General features: G+C 27.6%; 1 long non-coding RNA gene across 1 annotated transcript in view; it reads right to left on the bottom strand.

The window, feature by feature from the left end:
* LOC149055984 (uncharacterized) overlaps positions 1–25562 on the bottom strand; it is a 70697-nt gene that overhangs the window by 5728 nt on the left and 39407 nt on the right. The window lies entirely within an intron of this gene.

Genomic DNA, 25562 nt, shown 5'->3' with positions numbered 1-25562 from the left:
ATAGTTTAAGAATACACTATGAAGACTGCAATACGTATTCTCAAGAAAAATAAAAGAAGGATAATTAAATCATGATAAAATAATGTTTTTCAGTTGTACATGGTTCAAAATATTAGAACATCGTGACCACAAAAATAAAATAAAGCTATATTTTGGAATAAAAATGGAAAGAGGGTATTGGCGCCCGCAGGCAAATGAGTTTTAAGGACCAAAAAAGAAATTCGGAAAAAATTATAGTCTTGGAATTCACAATGAAGACTGAACTATGTATTCTCAAACTAAACCAAAGAAGGATAATTAAATCATATTAGAACATCGTGACCACAAAAATAAAATAAAGCTATATTTTGGAATAAAAATGGAAAGGGGGTATTGGCGCCCGCAGGCAAATGATTTTTAAGGACCAAAAAAGGAATTTGGAATAAATTATAGTCTTGGAATACACAATGAAGACTGAACTATGTATTCTCAAAATAAACCAAAGAAGGATAATTAAATCATATTAGAACATCGTGAACACAAAAATAAAATAAAGCTATATTTTGAAAATAAAATAGGGTATTGGCACCCGCAGGCAAATGAGTTTTAAGGATCAAATATGAAATTTAGAAAAAATTACATTCGTGGAATACACAATTAAGAATATTATATGTATTCTCAAGAAAAACCAAGGAAGGATGAAAATCATGATAAACTAAAGTTTTTTAGTTGTACATGGTTCAAAATATTAGAACATCGTGACCACAAAAATAAAATAAAGCTATATTTTGGAATAAAAATGGAAAGAGGGTATTGGCGCCCGCAGGCAAATGAGTTTTAAGGACCAAAAAAGAAATTCGGAAAAAATTATAGTTTAAGAATACACTATGAAGACTGCAATACGTATTCTCAAGAAAAATAAAAGAAGGATAATTAAATCATGATAAAATAAAGTTTTTAGTTGTACATGTTCAAAAATATTAGAGCATCGTGACCACATAAATAAAAAAAAGCTATATTTTGGAATAAAAATGGAATGAGGGTATTGGCGCCCGCAGGCAAATGAGTTTTATGGATCAAAAAAGAAATTTGGAAAAAATTATAGTTTTAGTATACACTATGAAGACTGCACTATGTATTCTCAAGAAAAACCAAAGAAGGATAATTAAATCATGATAGAATTATGTTTTTTAGTGGCAAGTAACAAATAAAGTTTAAAAATTGTGACCACAAATATATACTAGAGATATATTTTAAAAATAAAAAAGGAAAGGGGGTATTGGCGCCCGCAGGCAAATGATTTTTAAGGACCAAAAAAGAAATTTAGAAAAAATTATAGTTTAAGTATACACTATGAAGACTGCAATACGTATTCTCAAGAAAAATAAAAGAAGGATAATTAAATCATAATAAAATAAAGTTTATTAGATGTACATGGTTCAAAATATTAGAACATCGTGACCACAAAAATAAAATAAAGCTATATTTTGGAATAAAAATGGAAAGAGGGTATTGGCGCCCGCAGGCAAATGAGTTTTAAGGACCAAAAAAGAAATTCGGAAAAAATTATAGTTTAAGAATACACTATGAAGACTGCAATACGTATTCTCAAGAAAAATAAAAGAAGGATAATTAAATCATGATAAAATAAAGTTTTTAGTTGTACATACATGTTCAAAAATATTAGAGCATCGTGACCACATAAATAAAAAAAAGCTATATTTTGGAATAAAAATGGAATGAGGGTATTGGCGCCCGCAGGCAAATGAGTTTTATGGATCAAAAAAGAAATTTGGAAAAAATTATAGTTTTAGTATACACTATGAAGACTGCACTATGTATTCTCAAGAAAAACCAAAGAAGGATAATTAAATCATGATAGAATTATGTTTTTTAGTGGCAAGTAACAAATAAAGTTTAAAAATTGTGACCACAAATATATACTAGAGATATATTTTAAAAATAAAAAAGGAAAGGGGGTATTGCAGCCCGCAGGCAAATGATTTTTAAGGATCAAAAAAAGAAATTTAGAATAAATTATAGTCTTGGAATACACAATTAAGACTTTACTATGTATTCTCAAGAAAAACCAAAGAAGGATAATTAAATCATGATAAAATAAAGTTTATTAGATGTACATGGTTCAAAATATTAGAACATCGTGACCACAAAAATAAAATAAAGCTATATTTTGGAATAAAAATGGAAAGAGGGTATTGGCGCCCGCAGGCAAATGAGTTTTAAGGACCAAAAAAGAAATTCGGAAAAAATTATAGTTTAAGAATACACTATGAAGACTGCAATACGTGTTCTCAAGAAAAATAAAAGAAGGATAATTAAATCATGATAAAATAATGTTTTTAGTTGTACATGTTCAAAAATATTAGAACATCGTTACCACAAAAATAAAAAAAAGCTATATTTTGGAATAAAAATGGAATGAGGGTATTGGCACCCGCAGGCAAATGAGTTTTAAGGATCAAAAAAGAAATTTGGAAAAATTTATAGTTTTAGAATATACTATGAAGACTGATTATTGTATCCTCAAGAAAAACCAAAAAAGGATAATTAATTCCAGATAAAATAAAGTATTTAAGTGGCAATTGGCTTACAAAGTTTAATTGTTGTCTAATCAAAAATAAAATAAAGCTATATTTTGAAAATAAAATTGGAAAGAGGGTATTGGCGCCCGCAGGCAAATGAGTTTTAAGGACCAAAAAAGAAATTCGGAAAAAATTATAGTTTAAGAATACACTATGAAGACTGCAATACGTATTCTCAAGAAAAATAAAAGAAGGATAATTAAATCATGATAAAATAAAGTTTTTTAGTGGCAAGTAACAAATAAAGTTTAAAAATTGTGACCACAAAAATAAACTAGAGCTATATATTTGAATAAAAATGGGAAAGGGGGTATTGGCGCCCGCAGGCAAATAATTTTTAAGGACTAAAAAAGAAATTTGGAAAAAATTATAGTCTTGGAATACACAATGAAGACTGCACTATTTATTCTCAAGAAAAATAAAAGAAGGATAATTAAATCATAATAAAATAAAGTTTATTAGATGTACATGGTTCAAAATATTAGAACATCGTGACCACAAAAATAAAATAAAGCTATATTTTGGAATAAAAATGGAAAGAGGGTATTGGCGCCCGCAGGCAAATGAGTTTTAAGGACCAAAAAAGAAATTCGGAAAAAATTATAGTTTAAGAATACACTATGAAGACTGCAATACGTATTCTCAAGAAAAATAAAAGAAGGATAATTAAATCATGATAAAATAAAGTTTTTTAGTGGCAAGTAACAAATAAAGTTTAAAAATTGTGACCACAAATATATACTAGAGATATATTTTAAAAATAAAAAAGGAAAGGGGGTATTGGCGCCCGCAGGCAAATGATTTTTAAGGACCAAAAAAGAAATTTAGAAAAAATTATGGTTTAAGAATACACTATGAAGACTACAATACGTATTCTCAAGAAAAATAAAAGAAGGATAATTAAATCATGATAAAATAAAGTTTTTAGTTGTACATGTTCAAAAATATTAGAGCATCGTGACCACATAAATAAAAAAAAGCTATATTTTGGAATAAAAATGGAAAGAGGGTATTGGCGCCCGCAGGCAAATGAGTTTTAAGGACCAAAAAAGAAATTCGGAAAAAATTATAGTTTAAGAATACACTATGAAGACTGCAATACGTATTCTCAAGAAAAATAAAAGAAGGATAATTAAATCATGATAAAATAAAGTTTTTAGTTGTACATGTTCAAAAATATTAGAGCATCGTGACCACATAAATAAAAAAAAGCTATATTTTGGAATAAAAATGGAATGAGGGTATTGGCGCCCGCAGGCAAATGATTTTTAAGGACCAAAAAAGGAATTTGGAATAAATTATAGTCTTGGAATACACAATGAAGACTGAACTATGTATTCTCAAAATAAACCAAAGAAGGATAATTAAATCATATTAGAACATCGTGAACACAAAAATAAAATAAAGCTATATTTTGAAAATAAAATAGGGTATTGGCACCCGCAGGCAAATGAGTTTTAAGGATCAAATATGAAATTTAGAAAAAATTACATTCGTGGAATACACAATTAAGAATATTATATGTATTCTCAAGAAAAACCAAGGAAGGATAAAAATCATGATAAACTAAAGTTTTTTAGTTGTACATGGTTCAAAATATTAGAACATCGTGACCACAAAAATAAAATAAAGCTATATTTTGGAATAAAAATGGAAAGAGGGTATTGGCGCCCGCAGGCAAATGAGTTTTAAGGACCAAAAAAGAAATTCGGAAAAAATTATAGTTTAAGAATACACTATGAAGACTGCAATACGTATTCTCAAGAAAAATAAAAGAAGGATAATTAAATCATGATAAAATAAAGTTTTTAGTTGTACATGTTAAAAAATATTAGAGCATCGTGACCACATAAATAAAAAAAAGCTATATTTTGGAATAAAAATGGAATGAGGGTATTGGCGCCCGCAGGCAAATGAGTTTTATGGATCAAAAAAGAAATTTGGAAAAAATTATAGTTTTAGTATACACTATGAAGACTGCACTATGTATTCTCAAGAAAAACCAAAGAAGGATAATTAAATCATGATAGAATTATGTTTTTTAGTGGCAAGTAACAAATAAAGTTTAAAAATTGTGACCACAAATATATACTAGAGATATATTTTAAAAATAAAAAAGGAAAGGGGGTATTGGCGCCCGCAGGCAAATGATTTTTAAGGACCAAAAAAGAAATTTAGAAAAAATTATAGTTTAAGTATACACTATGAAGACTGCAATACGTATTCTCAAGAAAAATAAAAGAAGGATAATTAAATCATAATAAAATAAAGTTTATTAGATGTACATGGTTCAAAATATTAGAACATCGTGACCACAAAAATAAAATAAAGCTATATTTTGGAATAAAAATGGAAAGAGGGTATTGGCGCCCGCAGGCAAATGAGTTTTAAGGACCAAAAAAGAAATTCGGAAAAAATTATAGTTTAAGAATACACTATGAAGACTGCAATACGTATTCTCAAGAAAAATAAAAGAAGGATAATTAAATCATGATAAAATAAAGTTTTTAGTTGTACATACATGTTCAAAAATATTAGAGCATCGTGACCACATAAATAAAAAAAAGCTATATTTTGGAATAAAAATGGAATGAGGGTATTGGCGCCCGCAGGCAAATGAGTTTTATGGATCAAAAAAGAAATTTGGAAAAAATTATAGTTTTAGTATACACTATGAAGACTGCACTATGTATTCTCAAGAAAAACCAAAGAAGGATAATTAAATCATGATAGAATTATGTTTTTTAGTGGCAAGTAACAAATAAAGTTTAAAAATTGTGACCACAAATATATACTAGAGATATATTTTAAAAATAAAAAAGGAAAGGGGGTATTGCAGCCCGCAGGCAAATGATTTTTAAGGATCAAAAAAAGAAATTTAGAATAAATTATAGTCTTGGAATACACAATTAAGACTTTACTATGTATTCTCAAGAAAAACCAAAGAAGGATAATTAAATCATGATAAAATAAAGTTTATTAGATGTACATGGTTCAAAATATTAGAACATCGGGACCACAAAAATAAAATAAAGCTATATTTTGGAATAAAAATGGAAAGAGGGTATTGGCGCCCGCAGGCAAATGAGTTTTAAGGACCAAAAAAGAAATTCGGAATAAATTATAGTCTTGGAATACACAATGAAGACTGAACTATGTATTCTCAAAATAAACCAAAGAAGGATAATTAAATCATATTAGAACATCGTGAACACAAAAATAAAATAAAGCTATATTTTGGAATAAAAATGGAAAGAGGGTATTGGCGCCCGCAGGCAAATGAGTTTTAAGGACCAAAAAAGAAATTCGGAAAAAATTATAGTTTAAGAATACACTATGAAGACTGCAATACGTATTCTCAAGAAAAATAAAAGAAGGATAATTAAATCATGATAAAATAAAGTTTTTTAGTGGCAAGTAACAAATAAAGTTTAAAAATTGTGACCACAAATATATACTAGAGATATATTTTAAAAATAAAAAAGGAAAGGGGGTATTGGCGCCCGCAGGCAAATGATTTTTAAGGACCAAAAAAGAAATTTAGAAAAAATTATGGTTTAAGAATACACTATGAAGACTACAATACGTATTCTCAAGAAAAATAAAAGAAGGATAATTAAATCATGATAAAATAAAGTTTTTAGTTGTACATGTTCAAAAATATTAGAGCATCGTGACCACATAAATAAAAAAAAGCTATATTTTGGAATAAAAATGGAAAGAGGGTATTGGCGCCCGCAGGCAAATGAGTTTTAAGGACCAAAAAAGAAATTCGGAAAAAATTATAGTTTAAGAATACACTATGAAGACTGCAATACGTATTCTCAAGAAAAATAAAAGAAGGATAATTAAATCATGATAAAATAAAGTTTTTAGTTGTACATGTTCAAAAATATTAGAGCATCGTGACCACATAAATAAAAAAAAGCTATATTTTGGAATAAAAATGGAATGAGGGTATTGGCGCCCGCAGGCAAATGATTTTTAAGGACCAAAAAAGGAATTTGGAATAAATTATAGTCTTGGAATACACAATGAAGACTGAACTATGTATTCTCAAAATAAACCAAAGAAGGATAATTAAATCATATTAGAACATCGTGAACACAAAAATAAAATAAAGCTATATTTTGAAAATAAAATAGGGTATTGGCACCCGCAGGCAAATGAGTTTTAAGGATCAAATATGAAATTTAGAAAAAATTACATTCGTGGAATACACAATTAAGAATATTATATGTATTCTCAAGAAAAACCAAGGAAGGATAAAAATCATGATAAACTAAAGTTTTTTAGTTGTACATGGTTCAAAATATTAGAACATCGTGACCACAAAAATAAAATAAAGCTATATTTTGGAATAAAAATGGAAAGAGGGTATTGGCGCCCGCAGGCAAATGAGTTTTAAGGACCAAAAAAGAAATTCGGAAAAAATTATAGTTTAAGAATACACTATGAAGACTGCAATACGTATTCTCAAGAAAAATAAAAGAAGGATAATTAAATCATGATAAAATAAAGTTTTTAGTTGTACATGTTAAAAAATATTAGAGCATCGTGACCACATAAATAAAAAAAAGCTATATTTTGGAATAAAAATGGAATGAGGGTATTGGCGCCCGCAGGCAAATGAGTTTTATGGATCAAAAAAGAAATTTGGAAAAAATTATAGTTTTAGTATACACTATGAAGACTGCACTATGTATTCTCAAGAAAAACCAAAGAAGGATAATTAAATCATGATAGAATTATGTTTTTTAGTGGCAAGTAACAAATAAAGTTTAAAAATTGTGACCACAAATATATACTAGAGATATATTTTAAAAATAAAAAAGGAAAGGGGGTATTGGCGCCCGCAGGCAAATGATTTTTAAGGACCAAAAAAGAAATTTAGAAAAAATTATAGTTTAAGTATACACTATGAAGACTGCAATACGTATTCTCAAGAAAAATAAAAGAAGGATAATTAAATCATAATAAAATAAAGTTTATTAGATGTACATGGTTCAAAATATTAGAACATCGTGACCACAAAAATAAAATAAAGCTATATTTTGGAATAAAAATGGAAAGAGGGTATTGGCGCCCGCAGGCAAATGAGTTTTAAGGACCAAAAAAGAAATTCGGAAAAAATTATAGTTTAAGAATACACTATGAAGACTGCAATACGTATTCTCAAGAAAAATAAAAGAAGGATAATTAAATCATGATAAAATAAAGTTTTTAGTTGTACATACATGTTCAAAAATATTAGAGCATCGTGACCACATAAATAAAAAAAAGCTATATTTTGGAATAAAAATGGAATGAGGGTATTGGCGCCCGCAGGCAAATGAGTTTTATGGATCAAAAAAGAAATTTGGAAAAAATTATAGTTTTAGTATACACTATGAAGACTGCACTATGTATTCTCAAGAAAAACCAAAGAAGGATAATTAAATCATGATAGAATTATGTTTTTTAGTGGCAAGTAACAAATAAAGTTTAAAAATTGTGACCACAAATATATACTAGAGATATATTTTAAAAATAAAAAAGGAAAGGGGGTATTGCAGCCCGCAGGCAAATGATTTTTAAGGATCAAAAAAAGAAATTTAGAATAAATTATAGTCTTGGAATACACAATTAAGACTTTACTATGTATTCTCAAGAAAAACCAAAGAAGGATAATTAAATCATGATAAAATAAAGTTTATTAGATGTACATGGTTCAAAATATTAGAACATCGGGACCACAAAAATAAAATAAAGCTATATTTTGGAATAAAAATGGAAAGAGGGTATTGGCGCCCGCAGGCAAATGAGTTTTAAGGACCAAAAAAGAAATTCGGAAAAAATTATAGTTTAAGAATACACTATGAAGACTGCAATACGTGTTCTCAAGAAAAATAAAAGAAGGATAATTAAATAATGATAAAATAATGTTTTTAGTTGTACATGTTCAAAAATATTAGAACATCGTTACCACAAAAATAAAAAAAAGCTATATTTTGGAATAAAAATGGAATGAGGGTATTGGCACCCGCAGGCAAATGAGTTTTAAGGATCAAAAAAGAAATTTGGAAAAATTTATAGTTTTAGAATATACTATGAAGACTGATTATTGTATCCTCAAGAAAAACCAAAAAAGGATAATTAATTCCAGATAAAATAAAGTATTTAAGTGGCAATTGGCTTACAAAGTTTAATTGTTGTCTAATCAAAAATAAAATAAAGCTATATTTTGAAAATAAAATTGGAAAGAGGGTATTGGCGCCCGCAGGCAAATGAGTTTTATGGATCAAAAAAGAAATTTGGAAAAAATTATAGTTTTAGTATACACTATGAAGACTACACTATGTATTCTCAAGAAAAACCAAAGAAGGATAATTAAATCATGATAAAATTATGTTTTTTAGTGGCAAGTGTCAAATAAAGTTTAAAAACTGTGACCACAAAAATAAACTAGAGCTATATATTTGAATAAAAATGGGAAAGGGGGTATTGGCGCCCGCAGGCAAATAATTTTTAAGGACTAAAAAAGAAATTTGGAAAAAATTATAGTCTTGGAATACACAATGAAGACTGCACTATTTATTCTCAAGAAAAATAAAAGAAGGATAATTAAATCATAATAAAATAAAGTTTATTAGATGTACATGGTTCAAAATATTAGAACATCGTGACCACAAAAATAAAATAAAGCTATATTTTGGAATAAAAATGGAAAGAGGGTATTGGCGCCCGCAGGCAAATGAGTTTTAAGGACCAAAAAAGAAATTCGGAAAAAATTATAGTTTAAGAATACACTATGAAGACTGCAATACGTATTCTCAAGAAAAATAAAAGAAGGATAATTAAATCATGATAAAATAAAGTTTTTTAGTGGCAAGTAACAAATAAAGTTTAAAAATTGTGACCACAAATATATACTAGAGATATATTTTAAAAATAAAAAAGGAAAGGGGGTATTGGCGCCCGCAGGCAAATGATTTTTAAGGACCAAAAAAGAAATTTAGAAAAAATTATGGTTTAAGAATACACTATGAAGACTACAATACGTATTCTCAAGAAAAATAAAAGAAGGATAATTAAATCATGATAAAATAAAGTTTTTAGTTGTACATGTTCAAAAATATTAGAGCATCGTGACCACATAAATAAAAAAAAGCTATATTTTGGAATAAAAATGGAATGAGGGTATTGGCGCCCGCAGGCAAATGAGTTTTATGGATCAAAAAAGAAATTTGGAAAAAATTATAGTTTTAGTATACACTATGAAGACTGCACTATGTATTCTCAAGAAAAACCAAAGAAGGATAATTAAATCATGATAGAATTATGTTTTTTAGTGGCAAGTAACAAATAAAGTTTAAAAATTGTGACCACAAATATATACTAGAGATATATTTTAAAAATAAAAAAGGAAAGGGGGTATTGGCGCCCGCAGGCAAATGATTTTTAAGGACCAAAAAAGAAATTTAGAAAAAATTATAGTTTAAGTATACACTATGAAGACTGCAATACGTATTCTCAAGAAAAATAAAAGAAGGATAATTAAATCATAATAAAATAAAGTTTATTAGATGTACATGGTTCAAAATATTAGAACATCGTGACCACAAAAATAAAATAAAGCTATATTTTGGAATAAAAATGGAAAGAGGGTATTGGCGCCCGCAGGCAAATGAGTTTTAAGGACCAAAAAAGAAATTCGGAAAAAATTATAGTTTAAGAATACACTATGAAGACTGCAATACGTATTCTCAAGAAAAATAAAAGAAGGATAATTAAATCATGATAAAATAAAGTTTTTAGTTGTACATACATGTTCAAAAATATTAGAGCATCGTGACCACATAAATAAAAAAAAGCTATATTTTGGAATAAAAATGGAATGAGGGTATTGGCGCCCGCAGGCAAATGAGTTTTATGGATCAAAAAAGAAATTTGGAAAAAATTATAGTTTTAGTATACACTATGAAGACTGCACTATGTATTCTCAAGAAAAACCAAAGAAGGATAATTAAATCATGATAGAATTATGTTTTTTAGTGGCAAGTAACAAATAAAGTTTAAAAATTGTGACCACAAATATATACTAGAGATATATTTTAAAAATAAAAAAGGAAAGGGGGTATTGCAGCCCGCAGGCAAATGATTTTTAAGGATCAAAAAAAGAAATTTAGAATAAATTATAGTCTTGGAATACACAATTAAGACTTTACTATGTATTCTCAAGAAAAACCAAAGAAGGATAATTAAATCATGATAAAATAAAGTTTATTAGATGTACATGGTTCAAAATATTAGAACATCGGGACCACAAAAATAAAATAAAGCTATATTTTGGAATAAAAATGGAAAGAGGGTATTGGCGCCCGCAGGCAAATGAGTTTTAAGGACCAAAAAAGAAATTCGGAATAAATTATAGTCTTGGAATACACAATGAAGACTGAACTATGTATTCTCAAAATAAACCAAAGAAGGATAATTAAATCATATTAGAACATCGTGAACACAAAAATAAAATAAAGCTATATTTTGGAATAAAAATGGAAAGAGGGTATTGGCGCCCGCAGGCAAATGAGTTTTAAGGACCAAAAAAGAAATTCGGAAAAAATTATAGTTTAAGAATACACTATGAAGACTGCAATACGTATTCTCAAGAAAAATAAAAGAAGGATAATTAAATCATGATAAAATAAAGTTTTTTAGTGGCAAGTAACAAATAAAGTTTAAAAATTGTGACCACAAATATATACTAGAGATATATTTTAAAAATAAAAAAGGAAAGGGGGTATTGGCGCCCGCAGGCAAATGATTTTTAAGGACCAAAAAAGAAATTTAGAAAAAATTATGGTTTAAGAATACACTATGAAGACTACAATACGTATTCTCAAGAAAAATAAAAGAAGGATAATTAAATCATGATAAAATAAAGTTTTTAGTTGTACATGTTCAAAAATATTAGAGCATCGTGACCACATAAATAAAAAAAAGCTATATTTTGGAATAAAAATGGAAAGAGGGTATTGGCGCCCGCAGGCAAATGAGTTTTAAGGACCAAAAAAGAAATTCGGAAAAAATTATAGTTTAAGAATACACTATGAAGACTGCAATACGTATTCTCAAGAAAAATAAAAGAAGGATAATTAAATCATGATAAAATAAAGTTTTTAGTTGTACATGTTCAAAAATATTAGAGCATCGTGACCACATAAATAAAAAAAAGCTATATTTTGGAATAAAAATGGAATGAGGGTATTGGCGCCCGCAGGCAAATGATTTTTAAGGACCAAAAAAGGAATTTGGAATAAATTATAGTCTTGGAATACACAATGAAGACTGAACTATGTATTCTCAAAATAAACCAAAGAAGGATAATTAAATCATATTAGAACATCGTGAACACAAAAATAAAATAAAGCTATATTTTGAAAATAAAATAGGGTATTGGCACCCGCAGGCAAATGAGTTTTAAGGATCAAATATGAAATTTAGAAAAAATTACATTCGTGGAATACACAATTAAGAATATTATATGTATTCTCAAGAAAAACCAAGGAAGGATAAAAATCATGATAAACTAAAGTTTTTTAGTTGTACATGGTTCAAAATATTAGAACATCGTGACCACAAAAATAAAATAAAGCTATATTTTGGAATAAAAATGGAAAGAGGGTATTGGCGCCCGCAGGCAAATGAGTTTTAAGGACCAAAAAAGAAATTCGGAAAAAATTATAGTTTAAGAATACACTATGAAGACTGCAATACGTATTCTCAAGAAAAATAAAAGAAGGATAATTAAATCATGATAAAATAAAGTTTTTAGTTGTACATGTTAAAAAATATTAGAGCATCGTGACCACATAAATAAAAAAAAGCTATATTTTGGAATAAAAATGGAATGAGGGTATTGGCGCCCGCAGGCAAATGAGTTTTATGGATCAAAAAAGAAATTTGGAAAAAATTATAGTTTTAGTATACACTATGAAGACTGCACTATGTATTCTCAAGAAAAACCAAAGAAGGATAATTAAATCATGATAGAATTATGTTTTTTAGTGGCAAGTAACAAATAAAGTTTAAAAATTGTGACCACAAATATATACTAGAGATATATTTTAAAAATAAAAAAGGAAAGGGGGTATTGGCGCCCGCAGGCAAATGATTTTTAAGGACCAAAAAAGAAATTTAGAAAAAATTATAGTTTAAGTATACACTATGAAGACTGCAATACGTATTCTCAAGAAAAATAAAAGAAGGATAATTAAATCATAATAAAATAAAGTTTATTAGATGTACATGGTTCAAAATATTAGAACATCGTGACCACAAAAATAAAATAAAGCTATATTTTGGAATAAAAATGGAAAGAGGGTATTGGCGCCCGCAGGCAAATGAGTTTTAAGGACCAAAAAAGAAATTCGGAAAAAATTATAGTTTAAGAATACACTATGAAGACTGCAATACGTATTCTCAAGAAAAATAAAAGAAGGATAATTAAATCATGATAAAATAAAGTTTTTAGTTGTACATACATGTTCAAAAATATTAGAGCATCGTGACCACATAAATAAAAAAAAGCTATATTTTGGAATAAAAATGGAATGAGGGTATTGGCGCCCGCAGGCAAATGAGTTTTATGGATCAAAAAAGAAATTTGGAAAAAATTATAGTTTTAGTATACACTATGAAGACTGCACTATGTATTCTCAAGAAAAACCAAAGAAGGATAATTAAATCATGATAGAATTATGTTTTTTAGTGGCAAGTAACAAATAAAGTTTAAAAATTGTGACCACAAATATATACTAGAGATATATTTTAAAAATAAAAAAGGAAAGGGGGTATTGCAGCCCGCAGGCAAATGATTTTTAAGGATCAAAAAAAGAAATTTAGAATAAATTATAGTCTTGGAATACACAATTAAGACTTTACTATGTATTCTCAAGAAAAACCAAAGAAGGATAATTAAATCATGATAAAATAAAGTTTATTAGATGTACATGGTTCAAAATATTAGAACATCGGGACCACAAAAATAAAATAAAGCTATATTTTGGAATAAAAATGGAAAGAGGGTATTGGCGCCCGCAGGCAAATGAGTTTTAAGGACCAAAAAAGAAATTCGGAAAAAATTATAGTTTAAGAATACACTATGAAGACTGCAATACGTGTTCTCAAGAAAAATAAAAGAAGGATAATTAAATAATGATAAAATAATGTTTTTAGTTGTACATGTTCAAAAATATTAGAACATCGTTACCACAAAAATAAAAAAAAGCTATATTTTGGAATAAAAATGGAATGAGGGTATTGGCACCCGCAGGCAAATGAGTTTTAAGGATCAAAAAAGAAATTTGGAAAAATTTATAGTTTTAGAATATACTATGAAGACTGATTATTGTATCCTCAAGAAAAACCAAAAAAGGATAATTAATTCCAGATAAAATAAAGTATTTAAGTGGCAATTGGCTTACAAAGTTTAATTGTTGTCTAATCAAAAATAAAATAAAGCTATATTTTGAAAATAAAATTGGAAAGAGGGTATTGGCGCCCGCAGGCAAATGAGTTTTATGGATCAAAAAAGAAATTTGGAAAAAATTATAGTTTTAGTATACACTATGAAGACTACACTATGTATTCTCAAGAAAAACCAAAGAAGGATAATTAAATCATGATAAAATTATGTTTTTTAGTGGCAAGTGTCAAATAAAGTTTAAAAACTGTGACCACAAAAATAAACTAGAGCTATATATTTGAATAAAAATGGGAAAGGGGGTATTGGCGCCCGCAGGCAAATAATTTTTAAGGACTAAAAAAGAAATTTGGAAAAAATTATAGTCTTGGAATACACAATGAAGACTGCACTATTTATTCTCAAGAAAAATAAAAGAAGGATAATTAAATCATAATAAAATAAAGTTTATTAGATGTACATGGTTCAAAATATTAGAACATCGTGACCACAAAAATAAAATAAAGCTATATTTTGGAATAAAAATGGAAAGAGGGTATTGGCGCCCGCAGGCAAATGAGTTTTAAGGACCAAAAAAGAAATTCGGAAAAAATTATAGTTTAAGAATACACTATGAAGACTGCAATACGTATTCTCAAGAAAAATAAAAGAAGGATAATTAAATCATGATAAAATAAAGTTTTTTAGTGGCAAGTAACAAATAAAGTTTAAAAATTGTGACCACAAATATATACTAGAGATATATTTTAAAAATAAAAAAGGAAAGGGGGTATTGGCGCCCGCAGGCAAATGATTTTTAAGGACCAAAAAAGAAATTTAGAAAAAATTATGGTTTAAGAATACACTATGAAGACTACAATACGTATTCTCAAGAAAAATAAAAGAAGGATAATTAAATCATGATAAAATAAAGTTTTTAGTTGTACATGTTCAAAAATATTAGAGCATCGTGACCACATAAATAAAAAAAAGCTATATTTTGGAATAAAAATGGAAAGAGGGTATTGGCGCCCGCAGGCAAATGAGTTTTAAGGACCAAAAAAGAAATTCGGAAAAAATTATAGTTTAAGAATACACTATGAAGACTGCAATACGTATTCTCAAGAAAAATAAAAGAAGGATAATTAAATCATGATAAAATAAAGTTTTTAGTTGTACATGTTAAAAAATATTAGAGCATCGTGACCACATAAATAAAAAAAAGCTATATTTTGGAATAAAAATGGAATGAGGGTATTGGCGCCCGCAGGCAAATGAGTTTTATGGATCAAAAAAGAAATTTGGAAAAAATTATAGTTTTAGTATACACTATGAAGACTGCACTATGTATTCTCAAGAAAAACCAAAGAAGGATAATTAAATCATGATAGAATTATGTTTTTTAGTGGCAAGTAACAAATAAAGTTTAAAAATTGTGACCACAAATATATACTAGAGATATATTTTAAAAATAAAAAAGGAGAGGGGGTATTGGCGCCCGCAGGCAAATGATTTTTAAGGACCAAAAAAGAAATTTAGAAAAAATTATAGTTTAAGTATACACTATGAAGACTGCAATACGTATTCTCAAGAAAAATAAAAGAAGGATAATTAAATCATAATAAAATAAAGTTTATTAGATGTACATGGTTCAAAATATTAGAACATCGTGACCACAAAAATAAAATAAAGCTATATTTTGGAATAAAAATGGAAAGAGGGTATTGGCGCCCGCAGGCAAATGAGTTTTAAGGACCAAAAAAGAAATTCGGAAAAAATTATAGTTTAAGAATACACTATGAAGACTGCAATACGTATTCTCAAGAAAAATAAAAGAAGGATAATTAAATCATGATAAAATAAAGTTTTTAGTTGTACATACATGTTCAAAAATATTAGAGCATCGTGACCACATAAATAAAAAAAAGCTATATTTTGGAATAAAAATGGAATGAGGGTATTGGCGCCCGCAGGCAAATGAGTTTTATGGATCAAAAAAGAAATTTGGAAAAAATTATAGTTTTAGTATACACTATGAAGACTGCACTATGTATTCTCAAGAAAAACCAAAGAAGGATAATTAAATCATGATAGAATTATGTTTTTTAGTGGCAAGTAACAAATAAAGTTTAAAAATTGTGACCACAAATATATACTAGAGATATATTTTAAAAATAAAAAAGGAAAGGGGGTATTGCAGCCCGCAGGCAAATGATTTTTAAGGATCAAAAAAAGAAATTTAGAATAAATTATAGTCTTGGAATACACAATTAAGACTTTACTATGTATTCTCAAGAAAAACCAAAGAAGGATAATTAAATCATGATAAAATAAAGTTTATTAGATGTACATGGTTCAAAATATTAGAACATCGGGACCACAAAAATAAAATAAAGCTATATTTTGGAATAAAAATGGAAAGAGGGTATTGGCGCCCGCAGGCAAATGAGTTTTAAGGACCAAAAAAGAAATTCGGAAAAAATTATAGTTTAAGAATACACTATGAAGACTGCAATACGTGTTCTCAAGAAAAATAAAAGAAGGATAATTAAATAATGATAAAATAATGTTTTTAGTTGTACATGTTCAAAAATATTAGAACATCGTTACCACAAAAATAAAAAAAAGCTATATTTTGGAATAAAAATGGAATGAGGGTATTGGCACCCGCAGGCAAATGAGTTTTAAGGATCAAAAAAGAAATTTGGAAAAATTTATAGTTTTAGAATATACTATGAAGACTGATTATTGTATCCTCAAGAAAAACCAAAAAAGGATAATTAATTCCAGATAAAATAAAGTATTTAAGTGGCAATTGGCTTACAAAGTTTAATTGTTGTCTAATCAAAAATAAAATAAAGCTATATTTTGAAAATAAAATTGGAAAGAGGGTATTGGCGCCCGCAGGCAAATGAGTTTTATGGATCAAAAAAGAAATTTGGAAAAAATTATAGTTTTAGTATACACTATGAAGACTACACTATGTATTCTCAAGAAAAACCAAAGAAGGATAATTAAATCATGATAAAATTATGTTTTTTAGTGGCAAGTGTCAAATAAAGTTTAAAAACTGTGACCACAAAAATAAACTAGAGCTATATATTTGAATAAAAATGGGAAAGGGGGTATTGGCGCCCGCAGGCAAATAATTTTTAAGGACTAAAAAAGAAATTTGGAAAAAATTATAGTCTTGGAATACACAATGAAGACTGCACTATTTATTCTCAAGAAAAATAAAAGAAGGATAATTAAATCATAATAAAATAAAGTTTATTAGATGTACATGGTTCAAAATATTAGAACATCGTGACCACAAAAATAAAATAAAGCTATATTTTGGAATAAAAATGGAAAGAGGGTATTGGCGCCCGCAGGCAAATGAGTTTTAAGGACCAAAAAAGAAATTCGGAAAAAATTATAGTTTAAGAATACACTATGAAGACTGCAATACGTATTCTCAAGAAAAATAAAAGAAGGATAATTAAATCATGATAAAATAAAGTTTTTTAGTGGCAAGTAACAAATAAAGTTTAAAAATTGTGACCACAAATATATACTAGAGATATATTTTAAAAATAAAAAAGGAAAGGGGGTATTGGCGCCCGCAGGCAAATGATTTTTAAGGACCAAAAAAGAAATTTAGAAAAAATTATGGTTTAAGAATACACTATGAAGACTACAATACGTATTCTCAAGAAAAATAAAAGAAGGATAATTAAATCATGATAAAATAAAGTTTTTAGTTGTACATGTTCAAAAATATTAGAGCATCGTGACCACATAAATAAAAAAAAGCTATATTTTGGAATAAAAATGGAAAGAGGGTATTGGCGCCCGCAGGCAAATGAGTTTTAAGGACCAAAAAAGAAATTCGGAAAAAATTATAGTTTAAGAATACACTATGAAGACTGCAATACGTATTCTCAAGAAAAATAAAAGAAGGATAATTAAATCATGATAAAATAAAGTTTTTAGTTGTACATGTTCAAAAATATTAGAGCATCGTGACCACATAAATAAAAAAAAGCTATATTTTGGAATAAAAATGGAATGAGGGTATTGGCGCCCGCAGGCAAATGATTTTTAAGGACCAAAAAAGGAATTTGGAATAAATTATAGTCTTGGAATACACAATGAAGACTGAACTATGTATTCTCAAAATAAACCAAAGAAGGATAATTAAATCATATTAGAACATCGTGAACACAAAAATAAAATAAAGCTATATTTTGAAAATAAAATAGGGTATTGGCACCCGCAGGCAAATGAGTTTTAAGGATCAAATATGAAATTTAGAAAAAATTACATTCGTGGAATACACAATTAAGAATATTAGATGTATTCTCAAGAAAAACCAAGGAAGGATAAAAATCATGATAAACTAAAGTTTTTTAGTTGTACATGGTTCAAAATATTAGAACATCGTGACCACAAAAATAAAATAAAGCTATATTTTGGAATAAAAATGGAAAGAGGGTATTGGCGCCCGCAGGCAAATGAGTTTTAAGGACCAAAAAAGAAATTCGGAAAAAATTATAGTTTAAGAATACACTATGAAGACTGCAATACGTATTCTCAAGAAAAATAAAAGAAGGATAATTAAATCATGATAAAATAAAGTTTTTAGTTGTACATGTTAAAAAATATTAGAGCATCGTGACCACATAAATAAAAAAAAGCTATATTTTGGAATAAAAATGGAATGAGGGTATTGGCGCCCGCAGGCAAATGAGTTTTATGGATCAAAAAAGAAATTTGGAAAAAATTATAGTTTTAGTATACACTATGAAGACTGCACTATGTATTCTCAAGAAAAACCAAAGAAGGATAATTAAATCATGATAGAATTATGTTTTTTAGTGGCAAGTAACAAATAAAGTTTAAAAATTGTGACCACAAATATATACTAGAGATATATTTTAAAAATAAAAAAGGAAAGGGGGTATTGGCGCCCGCAGGCAAATGATTTTTAAGGACCAAAAAAGAAATTTAGAAAAAATTATAGTTTAAGTATACACTATGAAGACTGCAATACGTATTCTCAAGAAAAATAAAAGAAGGATAATTAAATCATAATAAAATAAAGTTTATTAGATGTACATGGTTCAAAATATTAGAACATCGTGACCACAAAAATAAAATAAAGCTATATTTTGGAATAAAAATGGAAAGAGGGTATTGGCGCCCGCAGGCAAATGAGTTTTAAGGACCAAAAAAGAAATTCGGAAAAAATTATAGTTTAAGAATACACTATGAAGACTGCAATACGTATTCTCAAGAAAAATAAAAGAAGGATAATTAAATCATGATAAAATAAAGTTTTTAGTTGTACATACATGTTCAAAAATATTAGAGCATCGTGACCACATAAATAAAAAAAAGCTATATTTTGGAATAAAAATGGAATGAGGGTATTGGCGCCCGCAGGCAAATGAGTTTTATGGATCAAAAAAGAAATTTGGAAAAAATTATAGTTTTAGTATACACTATGAAGACTGCACTATGTATTCTCAAGAAAAACCAAAGAAGGATAATTAAATCATGATAGAATTATGTTTTTTAGTGGCAAGTAACAAATAAAGTTTAAAAATTGTGACCACAAATATATACTAGAGATATATTTTAAAAATAAAAAAGGAAAGGGGGTATTGCAGCCCGCAGGCAAATGATTTTTAAGGATCAAAAAAAGAAATTTAGAATAAATTATAGTCTTGGAATACACAATTAAGACTTTACTATGTATTCTCAAGAAAAACCAAAGAAGGATAATTAAATCATGATAAAATAAAGTTTATTAGATGTACATGGTTCAAAATATTAGAACATCGGGACCACAAAAATAAAATAAAGCTATATTTTGGAATAAAAATGGAAAGAGGGTATTGGCGCCCGCAGGCAAATGAGTTTTAAGGACCAAAAAAGAAATTCGGAAAAAATTATAGTTTAAGAATACACTATGAAGACTGCAATACGTGTTCTCAAGAAAAATAAAAGAAGGATAATTAAATAATGATAAAATAATGTTTTTAGTTGTACATGTTCAAAAATATTAGAACATCGTTACCACAAAAATAAAAAAAAGCTATATTTTGGAATAAAAATGGAATGAGGGTATTGGCACCCGCAGGCAAATGAGTTTTAAGGATCAAAAAAGAAATTTGGAAAAATTTATAGTTTTAGAATATACTATGAAGACTGATTATTGTATCCTCAAGAAAAACCAAAAAAGGATAATTAATTCCAGATAAAATAAAGTATTTAAGTGGCAATTGGCTTACAAAGTTTAATTGTTGTCTAATCAAAAATAAAATAAAGCTATATTTTGAAAATAAAATTGGAAAGAGGGTATTGGCGCCCGCAGGCAAATGAGTTTTATGGATCAAAAAAGAAATTTGGAAAAAATTATAGTTTTAGTATACACTATGAAGACTACACTATGTATTCTCAAGAAAAACCAAAGAAGGATAATTAAATCATGATAAAATTATGTTTTTTAGTGGCAAGTGTCAAATAAAGTTTAAAAACTGTGACCACAAAAATAAACTAGAGCTATATATTTGAATAAAAATGGGAAAGGGGGTATTGGCGCCCGCAGGCAAATAATTTTTAAGGACTAAAAAAGAAATTTGGAAAAAATTATAGTCTTGGAATACACAATGAAGACTGCACTATTTATTCTCAAGAAAAATAAAAGAAGGATAATTAAATCATAATAAAATAAAGTTTATTAGATGTACATGGTTCAAAATATTAGAACATCGTGACCACAAAAATAAAATAAAGCTATATTTTGGAATAAAAATGGAAAGAGGGTATTGGCGCCCGCAGGCAAATGAGTTTTAAGGACCAAAAAAGAAATTCGGAAAAAATTATAGTTTAAGAATACACTATGAAGACTGCAATACGTATTCTCAAGAAAAATAAAAGAAGGATAATTAAATCATGATAAAATAAAGTTTTTTAGTGGCAAGTAACAAATAAAGTTTAAAAATTGTGACCACAAATATATACTAGAGATATATTTTAAAAATAAAAAAGGAAAGGGGGTATTGGCGCCCGCAGGCAAATGATTTTTAAGGACCAAAAAAGAAATTTAGAAAAAATTATGGTTTAAGAATACACTATGAAGACTACAATACGTATTCTCAAGAAAAATAAAAGAAGGATAATTAAATCATGATAAAATAAAGTTTTTAGTTGTACATGTTCAAAAATATTAGAGCATCGTGACCACATAAATAAAAAAAAGCTATATTTTGGAATAAAAATGGAATGAGGGTATTGGCGCCCGCAGGCAAATGAGTTTTATGGATCAAAAAAGAAATTTGGAAAAAATTATAGTTTAAGAATACACTATGAAGACTGCAATACGTATTCTCAAGAAAAATAAAAGAAGGATAATTAAATCATAATAAAATAAAGTTTATTAGATGTACATGGTTCAAAATATTAGAACATCGTGACCACAAAAATAAAATAAAGCTATATTTTGGAATAAAAATGGAAAGAGGGTATTGGCGCCCGCAGGCAAATGAGTTTTAAGGACCAAAAAAGAAATTCGGAAAAAATTATAGTTTAAGAATACACTATGAAGACTGCAATACGTATTCTCAAGAAAAATAAAAGAAGGATAATTAAATCATGATAAAATAAAGTTTTTAGTTGTACATGTTCAAAAATATTAGAGCATCGTGACCACATAAATAAAAAAAAGCTATATTTTGGAATAAAAATGGAATGAGGGTATTGGCGCCCGCAGGCAAATGAGTTTTATGGATCAAAAAAGAAATTTGGAAAAAATTATAGTTTTAGTATACACTATGAAGACAGCACTATGTATTCTCAAGAAAAACCAAAGAAGGATAATTAAATCATGATAGAATTATGTTTTTTAGTGGCAAGTAACAAATAAAGTTTAAAAATTGTGACCACAAATATATACTAGAGATATATTTTAAAAATAAAAAAGGAAAGGGGGTATTGGCGCCCGCAGGCAAATGATTTTTAAGGACCAAAAAAGAAATTTAGAAAAAATTATGGTTTAAGAATACACTATGAAGACTGCAATACGTATTCTCAAGAAAAATAAAAGAAGGATAATTAAATCATAATAAAATAAAGTTTATTAGATGTACATGGTTCAAAATATTAGAACATCGTGACCACAAAAATAAAATAAAGCTATATTTTGGAATAAAAATGGAAAGAGGGTATTGGCGCCCGCAGGCAAATGAGTTTTAAGGACCAAAAAAGAAATTCGGAAAAAATTATAGTTTAAGAATACACTATGAAGACTGCAATACGTATTCTCAAGAAAAATAAAAGAAGGATAATTAAATCATGATAAAATAATGTTTTTAGTTGTACATGTTCAAAAATATTAGAACATCGTTACCACAAAAATAAAAAAAAGCTATATTTTGGAATAAAAATGGAATGAGGGTATTGGCACCCGCAGGCAAATGAGTTTTAAGGATCAAAAAAGAAATTTGGAAAAATTTATAGTTTTAGAATATACTATGAAGACTGATTATTGTATCCTCAAGAAAAACCAAAAAAGGATAATTAATTCCAGATAAAATAAAGTATTTAAGTGGCAATTGGCTTACAAAGTTTAATTGTTGTCTAATCAAAAATAAAATAAAGCTATATTTTGAAAATAAAATTGGAAAGAGGGTATTGGCGCCCGCAGGCAAATGAGTTTTATGGATCAAAAAAGAAATTTGGAAAAAATTATAGTTTTAGTATACACTATGAAGACTACACTATGTATTCTCAAGAAAAACCAAAGAAGGATAATTAAATCATGATAAAATTATGTTTTTTAGTGGCAAGTGTCAAATAAAGTTTAAAAACTGTGACCACAAAAATAAACTAGAGCTATATATTTGAATAAAAATGGGAAAGGGGGTATTGGCGCCCGCAGGCAAATAATTTTTAAGGACTAAAAAAGAAATTTGGAAAAAATTATAGTCTTGGAATACACAATGAAGACTGCACTATTTATTCTCAAGAAAAATAAAAGAAGGATAATTAAATCATAATAAAATAAAGTTTATTAGATGTACATGGTTCAAAATATTAGAACATCGTGACCACAAAAATAAAATAAAGCTATATTTTGGAATAAAAATGGAAAGAGGGTATTGGCGCCCGCAGGCAAATGAGTTTTAAGGACCAAAAAAGAAATTCGGAAAAAATTATAGTTTAAGAATACACTATGAAGACTGCAATACGTATTCTCAAGAAAAATAAAAGAAGGATAATTAAATCATGATAAAATAAAGTTTTTTAGTGGCAAGTAACAAATAAAGTTTAAAAATTGTGACCACAAATATATACTAGAGATATATTTTAAAAATAAAAAAGGAAAGGGGGTATTGGCGCCCGCAGGCAAATGATTTTTAAGGACCAAAAAAGAAATTTAGAAAAAATTATGGTTTAAGAATACACTATGAAGACTACAATACGTATTCTCAAGAAAAATAAAAGAAGGATAATTAAATCATGATAAAATAAAGTTTTTAGTTGTACATGTTCAAAAATATTAGAGCATCGTGACCACATAAATAAAAAAAAGCTATATTTTGGAATAAAAATGGAATGAGGGTATTGGCGCCCGCAGGCAAATGAGTTTTATGGATCAAAAAAGAAATTTGGAAAAAATTATAGTTTAAGAATACACTATGAAGACTGCAATACGTATTCTCAAGAAAAATAAAAGAAGGATAATTAAATCATAATAAAATAAAGTTTATTAGATGTACATGGTTCAAAATATTAGAACATCGTGACCACAAAAATAAAATAAAGCTATATTTTGGAATAAAAATGGAAAGAGGGTATTGGCGCCCGCAGGCAAATGAGTTTTAAGGACCAAAAAAGAAATTCGGAAAAAATTATAGTTTAAGAATACACTATGAAGACTGCAATACGTATTCTCAAGAAAAATAAAAGAAGGATAATTAAATCATGATAAAATAAAGTTTTTAGTTGTACATGTTCAAAAATATTAGAGCATCGTGACCACATAAATAAAAAAAAGCTATATTTTGGAATAAAAATGGAATGAGGGTATTGGCGCCCGCAGGCAAATGAGTTTTATGGATCAAAAAAGAAATTTGGAAAAAATTATAGTTTTAGTATACACTATGAAGACAGCACTATGTATTCTCAAGAAAAACCAAAGAAGGATAATTAAATCATGATAGAATTATGTTTTTTAGTGGCAAGTAACAAATAAAGTTTAAAAATTGTGACCACAAATATATACTAGAGATATATTTTAAAAATAAAAAAGGAAAGGGGGTATTGGCGCCCGCAGGCAAATGATTTTTAAGGACCAAAAAAGAAATTTAGAAAAAATTATGGTTTAAGAATACACTATGAAGACTGCAATACGTATTCTCAAGAAAAATAAAAGAAGGATAATTAAATCATAATAAAATAAAGTTTATTAGATGTACATGGTTCAAAATATTAGAACATCGTGACCACAAAAATAAAATAAAGCTATATTTTGGAATAAAAATGGAAAGAGGGTATTGGCGCCCGCAGGCAAATGAGTTTTAAGGACCAAAAAAGAAATTCGGAAAAAATTATAGTTTAAGAATACACTATGAAGACTGCAATACGTATTCTCAAGAAAAATAAAAGAAGGATAATTAAATCATGATAAAATAATGTTTTTAGTTGTACATGTTCAAAAATATTAGAACATCGTTACCACAAAAATAAAAAAAAGCTATATTTTGGAATAAAAATGGAATGAGGGTATTGGCACCCGCAGGCAAATGAGTTTTAAGGATCAAAAAAGAAATTTGGAAAAATTTATAGTTTTAGAATATACTATGAAGACTGATTATTGTATCCTCAAAAAAAACCAAAAAAGGATAATTAATTCCAGATAAAATAAAGTATTTAAGTGGCAATTGGCTTACAAAGTTTAATTGTTGTCTAATCAAAAATAAAATAAAGCTATATTTTGAAAATAAAATTGGAAAGAGGGTATTGGCGCCCGCAGGCAAATGAGTTTTAAGGATCAAATATGAAATTTAGAAAAAATTACATTCGTGGAATACACAATTAAGAATATTATATGTATTCTCAAGAAAAACCAAGGAAGGATAAAAATCATGATAAACTAAAGTTTTTTAGTTGTACATGTTTAAAAATATTAGAACATCGTGACCACAAATATAAAAAAAAGCTATATTTTGGAATAAAAATGGAATTAGGGTATTGGCGTCCGCAGGCAAATGAGTTTTAAGGATCAAAAAAGAAATTTGGCAAAAAATTATAGTTTTAGTATACACTATGAAGACTGCACTATGTATTCTCAAGAAAAACCAAAGAAGGATAATTAAATCATGATAAAATTATGTTTTTTAGTGGCAAGTGTCAAATAAAGTTTAAAAACTGTGACCACAAAAATAAACTAGAGCTATATATTTGAATAAAAATGGGAAAGGGGGTATTGGCGCCCGCAGGCAAATAATTTTTAAGGACTAAAAAAGAAATTTGGAAAAAATTATAGT

The sequence above is a fragment of the Diuraphis noxia genome, unplaced genomic scaffold, assembly GCF_037042655.1.
Source record: "Diuraphis noxia isolate RWA-SAM2 unplaced genomic scaffold, SU_Dnox_SAM2 contig0004, whole genome shotgun sequence".
In the NCBI taxonomy this organism is placed as follows: domain Eukaryota; kingdom Metazoa; phylum Arthropoda; class Insecta; order Hemiptera; family Aphididae; genus Diuraphis; species Diuraphis noxia.
This window is presented reverse-complemented; position numbering and strand designations above follow the sequence as displayed.